The sequence below is a fragment of the Teleopsis dalmanni genome, chromosome 1 (assembly GCF_002237135.1).
Source record: "Teleopsis dalmanni isolate 2A chromosome 1, ASM223713v2, whole genome shotgun sequence".
Classification (NCBI taxonomy): domain Eukaryota; kingdom Metazoa; phylum Arthropoda; class Insecta; order Diptera; family Diopsidae; genus Teleopsis; species Teleopsis dalmanni.
Genome location: NC_051846.1, coordinates 92,878,483 through 92,886,055, shown reverse-complemented (window position 1 = coordinate 92,886,055; position 7,573 = coordinate 92,878,483). Strand labels below are relative to the sequence as shown.

The 7,573-nt window shown below is 29.1% G+C and overlaps 2 long non-coding RNA genes across 2 annotated transcripts; both read right to left on the bottom strand.

Annotated features, from left to right (window-relative positions):
• Positions 1 to 3,732: 3,732 nt before the first annotated feature.
• LOC119669034 lies at positions 3,733 to 5,146 on the bottom strand. The gene is made up of 4 exons (XR_005251554.1): positions 4,945 to 5,146; positions 4,614 to 4,878; positions 4,332 to 4,526; positions 3,733 to 4,279 (listed from the first exon to the last, which is right to left on the bottom strand). It is a non-coding gene; the product is annotated as an uncharacterized LOC119669034 (long non-coding RNA).
• Positions 5,147 to 5,157: 11 nt separating this feature from the next.
• On the bottom strand, positions 5,158 to 7,370 carry LOC119669032. Its single transcript, XR_005251553.1, has 3 exons — positions 7,273 to 7,370; positions 6,845 to 7,189; positions 5,158 to 5,197 (listed from the first exon to the last, which is right to left on the bottom strand). It is a non-coding gene; the product is annotated as an uncharacterized LOC119669032 (long non-coding RNA).
• Between the last annotated feature and the right edge of the window lie 203 nt (positions 7,371 to 7,573).

The following is a 7,573-nucleotide window of genomic DNA, read 5'->3' as shown; positions in this document are numbered from 1 at the left end:
AAAAAATAAAAAAAAAAAAAAAATAAAAAAAAAAAATGTAAAATGCAAAATATATCAATTGCAGTTTTGTCTTTAATGGAGCGTTTCGCCTTTGGTGGGGTAAAGATGAGTGCGAAAAAACATGTGTGTTTGATATTAAAAGAAAAGGCTGAAATTCTCAATTTTTTTTACAAAAAAGGTCGAGTGTGACGCTTTTAGCGGAAAAATATAATATTGCTAAATCAACGATTTTTGACATTAAAGCAAAAAGACGAGTGACTTTAAAATACATTTACAACACATTTTCTGGACCTGGGAAAAGAAAAATCCTGCGCATTTCAGAACTGCCCAAAATGAAGAAATCTTTTTATCGTTGGTTTAATTGAATGCGAAGTAAGAACTGACTAGTAAGTGCTCTAATACTGTAAGAAAAGTCCAAATGACTGCATTCAAAATTTAGGTGATTTTTACGCTAGTGCAGGATGGCTTCAAGGAATCAAAAAAAGATACGGTATTCGAATTCTTCAAATATCTGGTGAAGAAAATGCGGATGATGATATGGAACATGAGAACGAATCCTACGAAGTCTGCATCTCAGAGGCACCGGAGAAAACTATACCAAGTGAAGCATTTTAAATTTTAAACAAAGCAATACAGTGTCCCAGTCTTGAAGGCGTCGATCGAAATGATATGAATGTCCTTAAACGTCTAAAGGAAAAAACCCTGTTTCAATTACTAGAAAAAGAAACAATAAAATGTGAATTTAAATATGCAAAAGCGTATTTCCTTTACTTTTGTTTGCCACTCGAAAACTTAATCAATTTGATAACGTAAACTCCTCCTTTCGAGCGTACACTATATATGCAACAACATGTGATCAAGGTACAAATAATGGGAATGTGACTGTTATTGAATGTTTCAGTTAAAGACTATACTTCATTTATAATAACGCAAAAATCTATCTTTTATATGATGTACCACACTTAATAAAATCCATAAGAAATGCATTTATAAAGTCAGACTTTGAAACAGCTGACGGCAATATTAAATTCGATGTTATAAGAGATTTGTAACTATAACTATAAAACTTCTTTAAAACTGTATCAGTTCAACACACAATCAAATTGTTTATAAGATGAGGATTATGTTAGAACTAGATTTCTGCATAATACTAGAAGGTATTTGCAGTTCTGAAAGGGGTAGATAACGAAAATTATAACAGCAAAGGGCTAATGTGCTAACTTCGAAGGGCATTTGAAGAGACAATAAAGCGTATTTCGTTGAAGAAGCGGACTCATTCCACTCAGATAGAAAACCTATAGAATTGATTTCAGAGATGTTTATACACATCAAAAATTATAAGCTTAATAACGATTTTGGAAGCTTATGTGCAGCAACAGATTTATTTTTTAATATTTGCAAGATACATATAAGTTTTTTTAATAAAAGTACTAAAAATACAAGAAAAATAATAATGCGAAAATACATAGAAAGTCACTGATAATGCATCCTGGTTTAATGAAGCACATCCATGCTATTTACACCGGATTGAATTGTAGAAAATGTTGATTACGATATTGCTTCGGAAATATTGTGAATGGACACTTTTCACACAAAGTTTCACATAATGCAAAAACTCAGATTTTGAGACGTAAATAAATTAATATTGTGTTTTTACATCCCACCCCAACCTCTTCCCCTCTCCAACTCCACCGACCACTACCTTCTCATTTTCCTGCCATATAAACGTCTTGTATATCCTTTCATTTTATCTGCTTACAGGTTCCAGCTGGTTACAACAACAACAACCCTTTGAACAACAGGTCTTTTTTTATATACTATTTATCAAATTCAAAAATATTTATGAAATATATTTTGATTTTATCACTAAAATGCTTTTTGATCGTTTGTACATTTTACAGTAAATTAACCACTCGGGTTCCAAGAACGGTCAGGTCTACGTCCCGGAGCCACTCGTCACCTACGACGACCAAGTACCGTTCAACACCTCCCAAAAGGACCCCGCAAGCAGGTCCCGGCGGGTTACAACAACAACAACAACAACAACTATCATTTATTAAAGAGGGTTACATATATGATTGAACATTTAGTCAAGCTTTTACCAGCTTAACTTGACTCACGTATGTGTTTGAATTGAATATCATATGCGTTTTGACTTGATCTAACATTGTTCTATGAGAATTTTTATAGATTTATTATAATTCCAACTCTATATATACGGTATCACAATGGGCTAATAGGCCTAAGTGGATCCACTAGGGATCACCGGTATAACCCAACCTAACCTTTTATAATTCCACCAGCAAAATAAAGTGGATATTATATTTGCATGAGAGTGGTACTTCTTTGTATTCTAGTTTCTTTAATCATACCGTGCAGTGAGCTTACTTGTGACATTCTCTAAAATATTCGAAAGAATGGGACGTAGACAATTGTTACCGGTATGAGAATAAAATAATATTGTATCTGAACATCACTTTGACTTTAGACACAGTATTTCAGAACAGTGTCATCGAATCGAATTGAAATAGTCAATATATCTTAAGTTAAGCCGAATATCTCTTCTGTGATTGGACTCTAGCTTAAATAGATTGTAATTAATTAAAAATATAAATTTCGTATTACATTATGACGAGTGACATAAAACGTGGAAGTTATAAATGTTTGATTTATTTAAATGTTCGCCTGCTCGCTTGCTTGATGAACTTGCATTTATTATAAATACGATGAAGTTATTGAACTTTTAAATTATTAAAATTTTTGTTGAATTAAGATAACGAGCCGTTTAACGAGAAAGTGCTCAAATGTTGTATGAAACATACATCGTTCCTCTAGTTCCATACCAGTAGTCCAAAAGGGAGTGTGATACGGTTTACCAAAATTTGTCAACTCCCCTTTGGATGATCTCAAGGATCAAAAAATTCCGTTAAAGAACTAGTAAGAAGTTATTTTGTAAAACATTTCATATTTATAATTAAAGAATTTTAAAACAGTACCAAGTGTTAATAAATAAGTGCACGCGAACCGACATAATTTGTTAATAATATTGTAATTTTGTCAAAAACAGTGCGAATATCGATAACCGAAGTGCCGAATCATAAAAACTGAAATAGTGCTAGCTAAGTTTGCAACGGATTATGAAGTAAATAAGATTAGACAATATGGACTTTCTTTTTAAACCCCTCACAAGCATTAAAAATTTTTCGCCAAGTATTCTCAACAATAGCTGGATATATTATAATAAAATTATACTGAAATAGAAGTCTTATAGTTTTATAATAATGTTAAATTTTTTTTTAAATATGACAGAATATTTAATAAGCAAATTTAAAAAGTTAAACTATTTAAACGATTTCTAATTAAAATATATTCACGCAAAATTGGTCATTTTTTTAATTAATTATTTTTAAAACTGAAAATATGAAATATTTTAATTTACTCACTATTTTATATATATTAAAATTTCTTTAATATATATATAAATTTATATAAATCAAAGATATGTATTGACCTAAAATCTCAATATAATTTTCACATATTAGTTTAATGCCACAAAGTTAGAATAAATTGTTTTCAATAAGTTAATAAAATCTCATTTCCATCAAAACTTAATATGTAATTAATTCCTTGTTTTTAACTTTGCTCAAAAAGTGATGTGATTTACTTTTGTATATATATTGTAAATTATATAATATAAAATAACTTATTATGTAATAATAACTTTTACCTTGAAATAGTTGTGAACGTACAGAGAACGATGTTTGGAAACTTAAATCTGCTTTATATTGAGAGTTATTTTTTGTTTTCTCATATTAATTTTATTCCTTGGATTGGATCTTATATTTGAATTCAGTGGTTCAGTGGTATCCAAAAATATCCTTTTCGAGAAAAAAATGCTTGTCCCCACCTTATAATTCGGTTTTGTTGTTCAATAATGTTTTTATTTTGCTTTTTTGGAAGTGTTGTTAGAACGTTAAGTTCATGTATTTTAAGTCAGATTTCAACTCCTCATATTACGATGATTAGTATATAATTACATTCAATTGGAAATACTTTATCTGTTCATGTTTATTAATCCTCAGTTCATGTCATCAGTTATTGTAATGAAGTATTTAGTTCAGCGTTTTAACTTTATATTTTTGTATTTACACCGCAAGAACATATATCTTTTCCTGATTTAAAACCGTTCGTTTATATTTCTGGATAGAATTCCCGTAAAATAATTATTAATCTACAAAACAATTGTAGCTTTGCAAACGTTCTTGTTTTGAATATGATTCTAAAACAAAAGAATAATTAATAAAATTAATTAAAGTATCTATATATCTTACCATAAATTTCCAATAGTCGATATTAGTTGTCACAAGCAAATTATAGGAATACTGAAAGTTTTCTGACCTAACGTGGTACACAACTTTTTGATAACATTCATTTTGGTTAGTATTTCTCCACTTGTGAAATGAAAATTTTAAAATTAGTCACAGCATATGATACATAGAGTGCACTAAAAGTGTGACAAAATCCATCTACAACCAGAAAAAAAAACAATTAAAAAAAAACAATCCAATTACAATAGAAAAAAAATTTAATTGATATACTTCGTATCATATTACCGGTATACTGACTTCTTGTTGTAGCTGAGGATCGGGACAAGACAAAACACCAATCCTCCACAGCGCTACTGCCTTCTCTTTTCCTAGTTGGAAATAGGTTCCTCTCTTTTTGGTTTTTTTTACATAGTCTATCTGCTTATATAACCAAAAAATAATATTTTGATCCAGAATAGAGGGATTTAATAAAAATTCAAAATTTTCTCAATGTGCCATAAAAGTTTTAGTGGTATAAAAATGTGCGAACTGCTGAAGACTTAAATCAAATCTTAAATATAAATAAAAAAAGAATTTAATTTGTAAAGATAATATATATGTTACATATTAAACACACTTTGAAAATTAATACTCTTTTTTCAGGATATAAATTTATAGCTGTGATGTTGTGTTTAAGAATTTTAACTGCTTTGTATGTTAGTTGTAGGCTTGTGGAATCCTGCAGCAACATTGACTATCCCGACTCAGTAGAACTATTTATTAAAATATGTATTTTCTGCAGAATACTGTAATTATTCTTATTAATACGTCGTGTTCAATAAAAACTATTCTTCTGTTTTTACAGAATTTTCAGGTGGAATAAAAATAAACTGAAACATAAAAAAAGTATTTGGTTAAACATTGATATTATGAAATATATATTAAAAAACTAATCTTAGTAATAAGAGATAAATCGGCCAAGCATTAACAAAATGAAACCAATTTTATATATGGGAATGTTTCAAACATTCATTTTATATAAAAAAAAATCAAACTCCATACATTTCATGTACAATTTCTATATTGTGACGACTATAACAAACTACAACATCGTCACAACAATAAACTTACTATTACTATTATGTGCGTAATACTAGAAGTAATCGTACACTCAAACTTACTGGACACGTGGAGCCATTGCTAGATCATCTCCTGTGTTATTGCAACGGAAAAACAAGAGCAGCAAAACCATTTTACAGACATTAGAATGATTTTGTAGACAATAACAAATCCAAGAGGAACTACATATCATACAATCTAGAAGAAACAGCAAAAGTCCCGATAGAAAAAAAAAATGTATAAAAGGAGAAACAAGAAACAAGCAGACATTTAATCAATTTTTTTTAACATAGCAGCGTGGCCCCTCGGTAACGTTGATCTCTAAACCTAACAACGTGGCCCAGTCGGTTGCGTTGACCTCCTAATCTAGCAACAGGCCTAGTCGGTAACAATGATTTCCAAACCTAACAACGTGGTCCAGTCGGAAATGTTGATTTCCTAACCTAGCAATGTGGTTCAGTGGTAACATTGATTTCCTAACCTAGCCGCGTGGCTCAGACGGAAACGTCGCCTTCCGTTGCTTTTTTAGAATAATGCTGTCAGCATATATTCATTATATATTGGATATAAAAACAACACGGTGTCAATGCTAATATAGAAACCAATTGCTATTATCAATTACCATTATTACTATTATCATTATTACAGTCGACAATATTTAAAACGATCTTCAGCTTTTATAGTTCACAAATAGAACAATCTTAGCGGTTATAATCATTTTCATTCAAAAGTAGACTCAGACACAACCGTTGCTATTCTTTATTCAAAAAATTTATCTTTGGCCTAAAAACCATATCTCAGGAAATTTGAAATTTGAGGAGACATTTGATCGCACTGAAAAAGACGCAATTCTTAATATGTTATTTCGAAGTATGTGGTAGGCGTAAACACATTTTTATTTAACAGATCGGTGAAAAAGTGGACAGACTTATATTAAATATATAAATATAAACTGAATGAAATAAATACTTCCTTTATTATCTGAATCATATTTTTTTTTAGCAGAAATGTAAATGACGGGCAAAAGTCTCGAAAAATTAATAACAATCAATGGTTAAACTTCACATTTATTGTATTGTCACTGCCTCCTAATAATATATCAATTAATTCAACACTTCTTATCATGACATGCAAATATATCTTATTAGACTAATTACTCCTATGAGAAAGGGTATAAAATAGAGAATAATTATTCGCAAATACATTTTGTACACTAATAGAGAATTTAGAGCTATATTGTTTTATTGACACCATTTTTAACAACTGGACATATTTTTAAGGACAATATGAAATAAAATATATAAATTACAAATTTGGAATATATTTCGGATCTTACAATTTTTAAATTAAAAAAATATTTAAAAAAAAACTGTCGTGCAGTTATTCTAGTAATTTCTAAAAGATAGAGATTTTATTACCTTTAATTATTTCTGCGATTTTACCTCCGCACAATTAAAATTTTTATGTTTAACACAATTTAACTTTAATTTTGTACACAGCCAAGTAAAACAACGCCATCCTCCTGTTATCCGTTCTTTGAAATAAATAGATCACAGCCTTCATATAACTGTTTGACTTCTACTTTTCTCATCCAATACTATGTCTAACTTGCTTAATTCTTATTATTGAAATCGAATGGGCCAATTATTATAAAATTATCTGTATTTACAATAACTAAATCCATCTGGATAATATCCCATAACAAACGAAGTCAGTTCTAATATTCCAATTTAAAACGTATTTTGGTTGGAGAAAAGTTAAATCTAGTAATTTATATAAACATAATTTGTTAATGGACACAAACTTACATGTATATTAGTTATTCTTCTACATAATATATACATACATTGTACACATATATTTAAGTATAGATGGTTTACGACTCTGGTGCGCCATTGGGTCACTTCTCTTGCTCTTTCAATTAACATATTTTCTAAGAGTATACAAAATCTGAAACAAGTTAAAAATAAATAATTATATATTTAAAAATTATACTGCACATATTGTAACAATACTTCAATATTTGCAATTCAATTACATAAATATTTACACTGATCTCTTTTAATCTCATTATACTTCAAACAAATAACTATATGTGCTTATTTTATGATTAATTTACAATGGAAATATTAACAACTAAATATCAA